The 12,515-nt window shown below is 39.4% G+C and overlaps 1 pseudogene; it reads left to right on the top strand.

The window, feature by feature from the left end:
• The first annotated feature begins 8,993 nt into the window (after positions 1–8,993).
• Positions 8,994–12,305, top strand: LOC133762975 (coiled-coil domain-containing protein 66-like; annotated as a pseudogene).
• The last annotated feature ends 210 nt before the right edge of the window (positions 12,306–12,515 follow it).

The following is a 12,515-nucleotide window of genomic DNA, read 5'->3' as shown; positions in this document are numbered from 1 at the left end:
ATACATTCAGTAGTGGGCATTGTGGTACAGTGGTTAGGCCACCAATTGGGACACCTGCATCCGGTGTGAGATTGGCTGGTTTGAGTCTTACCTCCACTTCTATATACCTTTCTGCTATTGCATACCCTAGGAAGCATCAGGTGAGGGCCCAGGTACTTGGGTCCATACCACCTACCTTGGAGACCTGGATGAAGTTCAGGGCTCCAGGTAAAGGCCTAGCCTAGCCTCAACTGTTGCAAGCATTTGGGGAGTATACTGGCAGATGGAAGATTGATCTGAGTGTGTGTGTGTGTGTGTGTGGTGCTCTATTTTTCAAATAAATAATAACTAAAACTGCAAAGTGTTTAAAAATATGAGAGATGGGAATTGTGGTGCAGTAATTTAAGCTGCTTGGCACTTCCAAATCCCATATCAGAGTGGCTGATATGGCTACTCTGCTTCAGACCCAGTTTTCTGCTAATGTGCCTGGGAGGCAGCAGATGATGGCACAAGTATTTGAGTTCCTGTCACCCACATGGGAGATTTAGATTAAGTTCCTGTCTTCTAGTTTCAACCTGGCTCAACCTCAACTCTTACAGACATTTGGGAAGTGAACCAGCAGGTTGAAGATTGATCTCTTTCTCTCTCCTTCTCTGTCAGGCTACTTTTCAAATAAATAAATATTTCTATAAAAAAAAAAGTTTGTTTTAATCTACTTGAAAAGTGGTGGGTGAGGGCAGGAGGGAATCTTCCATCTTATGGTTCACTCCCCCAAAAGCCCACAGCAGCCGGGACTGTTCAGGACAAACCCAGAATCCAGGAACTCCATCTTGGTCTCCCATGTAGGCAACAGGTGCTTAGGCACCAGGGCCATCATCTGCTGCCTCCCAGGATGCATTAGCTGGAAGTTGGATTGGAAGCGAAGGATCTGGGACTTGAACCAGCACTTTGATATGGGATGCAGGTGTTCCAAATTTGAATTTTCTACAAACCTTTTGAAGACCCTTTACATATACATATCAATATTTTAATATCTGTACAGTGGTCCATTACACTGGACATTGTGCATGCATGATTCACATTACTAGTCTTCTATTGCTGGCCATTACAAATAGTGTTTGTATACATTACTGCACATCTATGCACGTACACATGCATAAGTGTGCATGTGTATGCATGTGTGTACACATATTCATGCATGTTGGCATATTTTTCATGTAAAACATACTGAAGACCTGAACTAAATCAGTAGCAGTGGAGAGGAAGAGATGGATAGCAGCTAAATTGAACATATGGGAGAACAATACAGTCTAGGACAGCTCCCCCTTTTTCCTTCTTCCTTGAACACATGGGTAGGGTAGAATGACAATCACTGAACTAGGAATGCCAAAGTAGAAGCTGGTTTTCATAGATGATGGATTCAGTTTTTTTTTGACAAGTTATGTTTCAGCTGTACATGGAACATCCAAGTAGAGCTTTCCAGGAAGTAATTAGATGTAACTGCCTGAAATTCAAGAATCAGGTCTCAGCTGCCAAGTTTACTTTGTATCTGACTGGGAAGACAAAGGTTCTTAGAGATTAGTATCCTGGGCTATGAATTACTTAATGTAAGATTCTGGGTTAGTTAGGAAGGAAGATGAAATGAAGAATATGGTTCTATTTAAATTTGATGATAGTATAAGATAGAAGGAAGTGACAATGATTTACTGCTGTATAACAAAAATTTCTATCACTTATTAAAGCAATACACACCTGTTGGTACTTATATTCTTTTTAAAATATTATAGAAATACAATATTTTAATATGGTCGGAAAACCACATATCAATTTCAGAAAAAATGAGCATATTCTTGGGCCATATGTTTTGTTGTTTAGTCCACAGCACCATTTGGAGGGAGACTCTCTGAAAAGGCAAAAAAAAAGAGCATCAAGTGCTAAAACTGCAACCCAAAGCAATAACCTCATGAAAACATGGCAACTAAAGACTGAGCCCAAGTTTGCTGCAGATGCTGTACAGAGTTGCTGGCTGTTGGGGAGGTTGCCCCTGGAATGCTTTCCAACTCTACATTTGATTCTGACATATGTGAAGGAGAAGGTAGGTTTTGTTTACTTGGGAAACCTAGGATCTATTCGAAAACCAGTCTTGAAGACAAAGGAATCCTCCACTTGATCCCATGAACCCTTACCCAGCTGGTTTCACAAGTCAATCAATCAAGATGGAATTGCCCATGTCTGTACCTACACAGTCACCTGGAGCTAGAACTCTAATTGCAGTGCGAAGGAAAGCAGCAGTCATTTGGACACTGCCTGGGTACATTATTTCCCATTTCTCACACAGCAAATTTACTGCAGGAAATGAAATTTTCTCCCAAGTTCAGTTTTAGCTTAGAACAAAAACAAACAGTACACTAGAATTATTGTAAAATGCTGGTTGTGGTAGAGCACATCAGAACGCATTACTGGGATCAGATGTTTAACTCTCACTTTCTCTTTCTGTACTGCGTAATATTTGAGCAAATTTCTCTTACTTAAAAAGGACAAAGACAGTGGAATTCAATTTACTTGTCTGCAGCCCAGCATCACGTACTTGGGGGAGCTTAGTAAGTATTATTTGATGATGATAAAGAGATAAAGGTGATGAAAGCACTTGTTGTTTAGTACTGTTTTTTAAAAAAGATTTAATTATTTGAAAAGCAGAGTGACAGAGGAGAGTAAGAGAGAGGAAGGGGGAGAAAGAGAGAATCTTATGTCTACTAATTGACTCCTCTAATATCTGCAACAACCAGGACTAGGCCAGGCCAAAGCCAGGAACTCCATCTGGGTCTCCCACATGGATGGCAGGGAATGAAATACTCGAGCCATCTCCCACTGCTTTCCCAGGTGCAAAAGGACTCACAATGGCTCTTCTATATGGGATTCTGGCATAACAAGCAGTGGCTTAACTTGCTTTGCCACAATAACTGCCCCTGTCCTTCAAATTTGGTACTCTTTTCCCAAGATTAGAAAGTGATTCTGCACATTTACAAATTCTTTTTTTTTTTTTTGACAGGCAGAGTGGACAGTGAGAGAAAGAGAGAGAGAGAAAAGTCTTCCTTTGCTGTTGGTTCACCCTCCAATGGCTGCCACGCTGGCGCGCTGCGGCCGGCACACAGCGCTGATCTGATGGCAGGAGCCAGGTGCTTCTCCTGGTCTCCCATGCGGGTGCAGGGCCCAAGCAGTTGGGCCATCCTCCACTGCACTCCCTGGCCACAGCAGAGAGCTGGCCTGCAAGAGGGGCAACCGGGACAGAATCCGGTGCCCCGACCGGGACTAGAACCCGGTGTGCCGGTGCAGCAAGGCGGAGGATTAGCCTAGTGAGCCACGGCGCTGGCCACATTTACAAATTCTAATAGATACTTAAGCTATGTAGGTCTTTGTGACAATAGATGGTGTTAATTCCCATCTATTGAGACGAGCACTGTGGCATAGCAGGTAAAACCACCACCTGTAATGCTGGCATCCCATATGGGTGCCAGTTTGAGTCCCAGCTGCTCCTCTTCTGATCCAGCTCTCTGCTATGGCCTAGGAAAGAAGTATAAGGTGGCCCAAGTACCTGGGCCCTGCACCTGCATGGGATACTAGGAAGAAGCTTCTGGCTGCTGGCTTCAGATCAGCTCAGCTCTGGCCATTGCAGCCAATTGGGGAGTGAACCAGTGGATGGAAGGCTTCTCTCTCTCTCTTTCTGCCTCTCCTTCTCTCTCTGTGTAACTCTGACTTTCAAATAAATAAATAAATCTTTAAAAAATAAAAAATACCATCTATTATTGAGACCTAGCTATTGCTAATTTCAATATTAGATGAGAAAGGAATCCTATTTTGGTAGACTAAAATGTATAAAGGAAAAAGAATTTACTAATGAATTTTGATAATTTTAGATCAAATTTATTTTCTGAGATTACAAATTAATTTTTTTATAATTTCAATTTATTGTTATACTAACATACTTAATTACATTGTTCTAGTTGAATGAGGCTAAAACTATATGGCAATTGAGAAGAAAAGGTATCATGGCCCCATGGTACTTGATAAAGTATGATAATGAATTGTTTACAGAATGTACACTTTGTATTTATAGTTGAAATACATGGAAAATTCTATTGACAAGAAATTGGATAGGTCTTAACTAAAATGTTGCATCATGTCCCTTGTAGCCCTTACTTAAATATGCTATGAGAAGCTCAAGATCCTAGGGGAAGAAATCAAAATGAAAAACATATTTTCTTATGGGATATGTACTCTATGGAATACTACACTACACAGCAGTAAAAAAAAATGAAATCTAGTCATTTGTAACAAAATGGATGAATCTGTCAATTGTTAAATCAACAGGAGTCACTGAGCATTTGCTCCCCATGTAGGACCTCTGTCCTTAATGAGTTGTACTATGAGAATTAACAGTACTTCAAACAGTACTTTATACTTTGTGTGTCTGTGTGGAAGCAAACTATTGAAATCTTTACTTAGAGTTGATCTTCTCTATATAAAGATAATTAACAATGGATTTTAATGAAGAATGGGATAGAAGAGGGAATAGGATGTGGGACCTTATTCGGGTTGGAAGGGCCAAGTATGGGGGAGAAGAATCACTATATTTCAAAAGCTGTACCTATGAAATTTATATTTACTAAATAAAAGCTTTCTAAAAAAAAAAAGAACATATTTGCACAAGTTTCCAAGCAGAAACCCTTTATAGTTTCTCCCAGTCAATTGCAGCTGGCTACTATGACATAAGAGAGACATTTCAATGGCCTGGTAAGTGTGCTACTGAATTACAAGGTCAGCTTCACTCCGTTATAAAATGCTGTGGAAGACTGAACTGATAGGCGTTCATCAGACTATAATAGACATCTGCAATCAAATTCCAACCAGAGGATTTTCCAGGCACAATTTAAAGTGTGGATCAAAGGGGGAAAAAAGTAAAACCTAGGGATTCAGGACTCAATTATGTGTGGGAATCAGAAACTCATCATCTAATACACCCTCTGAAGAACCATCAAGGCCCTTACAGAAGCAATCACAAGGACAAAATCAGTGTCTGAGTCCAGGATTCCTCTGAATCTCCAAGCATTAAATTTGATCATGGATCATTTTGTTTCAATCTATTTTTTTTTTCATTCAAGAAGACAGATATTTTTAACAGAAAAGTGTTTGAATAAGGGGGAGGCAAAGGAAAGTAAGGAATATGAGTTTAAAAAAATGAGTGCAGCAATTTTAAGATGCTGGAAGAAACTTTTAACTGGCATCTTTCTGTATATTGTAACTTACAAGAAAAAGAGGAAGACTTTGGTAGAAAATGATAGTAAAAGAGATTTCACATTACTGTCTTGTCAGAATGGAATATATGGGCCCTCTAATAATTATCACTTGAAGGACATATTACCTAAAACTCATCCAAAGCTCTAAAAAATTAAACCTTGTTAACTAAACTCCATCAAGGAAGCTGAGGCCTCACCCTCAACTTTCAGCCCAAAAGATTTAATACAGAAGCTGGTTTCACAGATGATACGATTGTTCAGAAACAGAGGAGAAGAGGAAAACCGGAGCTTGGAAACAGCAGGAAGCCATAACCTCCTCTAGGCATGGGGAGGGTCAGTGCTGTCCATCTGGTGGGAGTCAGGGGCTTGGGGAAAATGTTTTGGTCATGACACAGACTTCTGCGTGAAGGGCTGCTTGGAGGGTAACTAGAGTGACAGAGAACTCACAGACACAGACAATGCAGAAAGCAGAAGGAAAGAGATAAGGAAGAAAAAAAACCCACACTCCAATCCTCTGCATTCTAATTTTGGGCCAGCACCTATCAGTACTAGTCTGCTCAGGCTGCCACAACAAGATACCAGGGACAAAATGCCTTAAAAAATGGATCTGGGAGACAGCGAGAGTGAGAGTGAGAGTGAGAGAGAGAGAGAGAGAGAGAGAGAGAGAGAAAGTGAGCAAGCCATTTTCTAATCACTTGTTCATCACCAAATGGCTGCAATGGCCAGTGCTGGGTGAGGCTGAAGCCAGGAATCCTGCTCTCCATAGGGGTTGCCCACGTGGTGGCAGGTCCCTAAGTACTTGGGACATCTGCTGCTGTCACAGGCGCATTAGCAGGAAGCTGCAGAGGAAGTAGACTTCACCATGCAACCGGCAAGCAGCAACTCAACCTGCTATGCCCCAAGGTTGGCCCTCAAAAGTCTAAGTTGGTGTTTACATATAATTCAGCTTCTCACTGGGGTTCTTTTTCTGACTGGTAAACAGTTGCCTCCTCCATATATCCTCACATGACCTCTGCTACTTGCATGAATAGTTACATGACGCTTTCTTGCAAGGATACTAAACCTATGGGATCAGATCAGGGGCCCACCATTATGACCTCATTCAATCTGCATTTTTTCCTCAGATGTTTGATTTCCAAAAATGGCTACATTGGAGTTAGGGTTTCAACACAGGAAATTTCAGGACACAGTCAGTCTATAACACTGTCTTTGGCTGAATCTACAGAGAAACTTACGGGAAAAGGATCCTGGAAAATGAAATGCCCTGAGATGTAGAAAGGTGCAGGGAGAAGTAGAAAAAGGTTATCCTGCACAGTCTTGGTATTCTTTCAACCTGGTTTTTAACAGAACCTGTAGAAAACAGTACACTAGAATTGATTTGATTTAATATAATCTGACATATGTGTATCCTAACTATTGTAAAGACGGATCAATATATGTTGGCAGAGTTGTTAACTGTGATAAACTTCTTGGCTACAAAAATGGCTACTTTATTACCAAATAAACATTCCCTTGTACCTGAAGGTTTATCACTTCTAGGGTATTATAGAAATTTGTTTCTAGACCAAAGATTTGCCTGCCTGATTAAAAAAAAAAAAGGTTGTAAGCATAGGATGAAAATAAGATTCCATTCTAATAAACTAGAAAACACACAAAAATAGGTTGGCTTCAAGCTTTCTTTAATAATCCTGTATTCTACCCACTCATATGGTGGGTACTGTTGACTGTTGACAAATACAGAAAAGCAATAACCCTCACTAAAATAAAACCAAAAAGATAAAGACAGTAATATCATTATTACTTGCACATAGGGTAAGTATTTTATTCTAATCAAATTCTAAATCTAGGTAGCAACTGTCAATTGTCAGGCTGCATAAGCTTATAAATGTTAGTAATGGTAGTCTCTAAGCTTTAGATATATGGATATCCACCCTCCACCCTCCTACACATGCACATACCCACCACCACTGGCTCCTCCCTGCTTTTCTCTTAGTGCACATTTTCCATATTGACCATCTAATGCTTCTGGGGAAAAAACAAATCATATTAAAATAATGAGTGCTAGTATCTGATACTTTTCATGTTGTCATTTGGTGTCTAGTCTTCTTGCCTTGGCAGAGCAGTTTTGCAAGCCAGAGCTATGAGAGCACAGCTCTTTCAATGCAAAGAATGTTTTAAACTATAATTCATGTGTGAATGTATATATCTGGAAGTAAAGTCATACAGAATAATATATGATTTACTATGTTTAAGAAACTCTAATATTTTCTATTTATTCCTATTCAATACTATTAAAATTGAAAATACACTGGCCACAATTCACCTAATTAATTCCACAACCTACCCCTGAATCCTGATCTAGAGTTTGAAAAACACACCTGTAGACAATAAGTTCTGAGAAATGTTTTGATGGAAAAAGGTCAGTGTAGTTTTTGTAAATTACTGAGGAAGTCTGAGTTTGAAAGAAGCATTTAAACTGAGGATTAATGGTCTCCACACGGGAAAGATGAGCAGACAAAGTTAATCTGGTAGATTATCATATTTCAGAGCTATTTTTTGTTTGCAAAACATCTTAATAGCACTCTGCCTCACTAGTTGAAAGTACTATTCTTGAGGGTCAGACCTGGTTTCAAGTCCCAGCCTTGCCTATACTTAGCTGTCTGATTTTGGGTATGTTACTTAATTTTTCAATATCTTATTTATCTTAAATGCAACATAAAGGTAATAATTCTTTTAGAAAATTATGGCGTTAATGAATTAAATCAAAGTAAATTGTGCCTGCTTTGTGATTTATTATGTATTTCCTTTGTTCAGCTTTTGGTGGACCATTTTAAATTTTGAATGTTAATAATTTATTTCAACTGATTCCAAATTCAAAATTGTATCAAACAAAACTCATGTCTGCTTCTCATCCTAAAATCTGCAGCCTGGCTTTGTTTTTCTTCTGCCTGGCTTCTGGCCCCAAATCTATAATCTCCCGCTCTCAATAGTCTACAGAGTAACAGAATTTTGGCCGGTTAGCTGAGAAATGGGTCAGACTCTAATTCTTCTTTAAATATAGCTTAAGCCAGGTAAGTGTAGGTTTCACTTAAAGGGATTTCACTTTTAAAATACAATAATAAATTTGTGACAAAAATGTAAATATTACATTAAGAAAAAAAGCAAAGAACTTAAAAACAAAATCCCTTTTTATCTACCACACAATCTTTCCAGTCTCTTTTTAATAGCAATTCCAAAACAATGTCAAAAGATAGTGGTGAGACTAGGCCTTCTTCTATTTTGCTTGACTATATATTTTTAAAAATTTAAAATTATACAATTTAAAAATTTTTTTAAATATTTTATTTATTTATTTCAAAGGTAGAAATACAGAGTGAGGAAGGGAGAGAGAGAGAAAAAAAAGAAATCTTCCATCTGCTGGTTCACTCCTCAAATGACCACCTCCATGCTCAGGCTGATCCAGGTCAAAGCTAGAAGCCAAGAGATCTATCTGGTCTCCCACATGGATGAAGGGTTACAAGTACTGGACCATCTGCTGCTTTCCCAGGTGCATTAGCAAGGAGCTGGACTGAACTAGCCAGGACTTGAACTAGCACTCATATGGAATGCCAGTATTGCAAGGGGCAACTTAACAAGCTGTACAATAATACCACCCCCTCCTGACTACATTTTTGCTGACATTATTTACTATTAAGAATAATCCTGGGCGAAAGCCAGACCATGAACTTGGGAGATGTTTTAAAGCTTGAAACTGAGCTACTGGATGGAAAAACCAAGCTAATATTGTCTCCATTGAAACAAATCAAAAAATTCTGTGAAGGTCAGTGTAGTCTGAATTTAAGCAATATTCCTAATCAGCCAAAGGATGAGAACATTATAGGATTACTCCAAAAAGCTAAGGCTATGTCACTGTCCCAGATGAAAATAAATTTGTCTTAAATAAAAATAAGAAGGCGTCTATGCAGTCTGAGCAGAAAATTGGCTTAGAGAATGAATGGAAGCCAGCTGACATATTCAGTACTCTGGGGGACAGGGAACTCGATAAAAGTTTGCTGGAGGCAAAAAAGGCCCCATGGAGGAAAGAGCTGATTTTTGTACATTTTTTTTTAAAAAAGGACATTATTTACAGATGAACAGGTTGCTTTAAAGAGCAAAGGAAATGAAGTTTCTGAAAAATGGAATAATCCTTGGAAAAAATCTGAGAGTGATAAAATACTCTGGGAAAAACTTGAAGATTTTGACAGATCCAGGGTCTCTGCTAGCTCTTCAATCATTACATCACCATCTCCTAATCAGGTTACAGTGGTCGAAGCTGATGGGAACTCAGTACTTAGACCTGGTCCAATGTTAGAGATAGCAGCCATGCCGGAACACCCTCTCAGTGCTGTTAAACAAGAACAGCAGAGAAAGTGGATTGAAGAGTTGAATAAGCAAATAGAAGGTGATCAGCAAAGAAAAAGAGGAAAAGATTTTCTGTTTGAAGGATGAGGAGCATGCCAGATGGACAGTGCATTTCGATTCATAAAAGGGTTGTCTTGGGTCTGACGCGGTGGTGTAGCAGGTAGAGCTGCTGCCTGCATTGCCGGCATCCCATATGGGTATCGGTTCAAGTTCCAGCTGCTCACTTCCAATCCAGCTCTCTGCTATGGCCTGGGAAAGCAGTAGGAGATGGCCCAAGTACTTGGGCTTCTGTACCCACATGGGAGACCCGGAAGAAGCTCCTGGCTCCTGGCTTCGGATTGGTGCAACTCCGGCCGTTGCGGCCATAGGGAGAGTGACAGCAGATGGAAGACCTCTCTCTCTCTCTCTCTCTCTCTCTCTCTCTCTCTCTCTCCTTCTCTGTGTAACTCTTTCAAATAAATAAATAAATCTTAAAAAAAAAAAAAAGTTGTCTTGGTTCTCAGTCTCAACTGTCCTCTCGATCAACACACAAACAACCAGAGTGCTCCTGTGTCTCACCTGACATTCAGGCGCTGGCTGATAGCAGCAGTGTTTGTACACCTATGACCGGAAGTCAGGTTGAAGCTTCAGAGGAGGCACAAATAGCAAAGTCTGTGTGGGATGTGACTATCGTTAAACACTTAGAAGACAAACTTTCTCCATTCTATGACTGCTTTCTTGGACCCAGCTCAGAATTGAGCAACAAGACAGGAGGCAACAAAAACAGTTCGAACAAAGACCATGAGAGTATTTTAGGCATGGAAAGCCAAGACACTCTGGGAAAAAAAAAAGGACCTAAATGAAAGATCTCTGTGAGTGAGATCCCAGTGGAAAGAATGGGCCATCAAAGAAGGAGGTACCTTTCTCTGAAGCGAGGAGAGAACTTCCACTTTGATAATGACCTTGTCTAAATAAGATCTGAATTGGCAAACTCAAGAGGCTTCCATAACCTTGGCAACTCATGACAAGAGCCTAGGGAGATTACTGACGCCATAAACAAGAGTGTCAAATTGTTAAGTCAACAACAGGAGTCACTGTGCACTTACTCCCCAAGCAGGATCTCTGTCCTTAATGTGTTGTCCAATATGAAGTAATGCTATAACTAGCACTCAAAGAGTACTTTACACTTTGTGTTTCTGTGTGGGTGCAAACTGTTGAAATCTTTACTTAATATGTATTAAATTGTTCTTCTGTATATAAAGATAATTGAAAATGGATCTTGATGTGAATGGAATGGGAGAGGGAATGGGAGATGGGAGGGTTGTCGGTGGGAAGGAAGTTGGGGGGGGGGGGGAGCCACTGTAATCCAAAAGCTGTACTTTGGAAATTTTATATTTATTAAATAAAAGTTTTAAAAAAAATGACTCTCGAGACAAAAGAATTATTCCAGACAACGCAGAGAGCACAGGAGCTGAGAGACTGAAACAAGAACATAAAATCCGGGAATTGGCTCAGAAGGGACATGGCTTTTCTAGATTGATTAAAAATCTTGGTGTTGGTACAATACAATTGGAATATAATGTGTCCACTAGCAACATTTCCAGTGTAAGACATGAATTTCATGAAGTCAGTGGTACAGTGAATACTTGTATCAGTCCTACAACTTCTCCCAAGAAGAATACTAGTGTGCAAACAGATGACTTAAAAAGAATATTCACAAAGCAGAATCATACTGTGAATCAGCAACAGAGAGGGAAATTTCCAGTTGTCCATCTCCAGAGATTTCTGTAGAATGTAATGGGCTGTTTAAGAAAAACAAGCAAGGACTGGGTCAGGATAAAGCAGCTAACTTAGAAAAAGAGAACAGCTGGCAAAACCACAAGTCTAAGAGGTTCACAAGAACAGAGAAACCAACAAAACACATGAAGAAATGCCCTAAGACGCTTGATTGGAATATTAATAAGCCATTCAGATGGTATATTCCAGCATCAAAAAAAAAAAAAAAAAAAAAAAGCTAAGAAGGCAGACGGAACTGCTTTATTTGGTAGAAAGAAACAATCCTGGACAACTATCTGAATACAGAGGCAGTTCTCCAATTCTGCATCCATTCCATCCAGAAGTCGAGTCAAAGATCAAGGGGCATCCAGGCAAGAAGGAAGCAGAGCCTCTGAACATTCATTCATTCAGCAAAGAAAGGTCTCAGTCAACACCAGTTCCAGCAGCGAAACACAAAACCCAACAAACTCGGACTAGAACATTGCACTTACCAGTAAGAAACAATAGCTATGAAAAAGGAAATGTGATCTCAGGAAGTAGTCAGACAGAATTATCACCTGGCATTTCTGAACCATCCCATTTTATTCCCTATGTTCAAACAAATGAAATCTATTACCTTGATCCAGATGCAGCATTGTCTAGGCATTCAACACAAAATTCACATGGCTCTGACCAAGAACAGCAACTGCTACTTAATTATGACCATGTTAAAGATCCCCTTCTTAATCCCAACTTGGTGAAAACCAGGGATTGACAGCAAGCAAGTCTTAAAGGACTTTCAGAACTAAGGGCCTTCTCCAGAAGCAAAAGGAGTTGGAAACTAATCTCATGCCTTTAGCTGCAAATCAAGAAGAGAATTTTAATTCTTCATTCTAAACACAGAAAAATCATTTGTGTCTTTGACCTAGAAAATATGCTCATTGCTTAACTATATTTCTCAAATAAGCTAGATTTTTTAAATGCTTGCTAAAAAATAAAAAAAAGAATAATACTGATTTGGGGATAAGAAATGTACAACAATGGACTCCTCTTTTATCCTCATGATGTGTATGTGAAACTAGAGGTTCTTTTAATATTGTATACAAA

This window comes from Lepus europaeus, chromosome 1, assembly GCF_033115175.1.
Source record: "Lepus europaeus isolate LE1 chromosome 1, mLepTim1.pri, whole genome shotgun sequence".
Classification (NCBI taxonomy): Eukaryota; Metazoa; Chordata; class Mammalia; order Lagomorpha; family Leporidae; genus Lepus; species Lepus europaeus.
The sequence above is the reverse complement of the archived record's forward strand: the minus strand, read 5'-3'. Positions and strand labels throughout refer to the sequence as shown.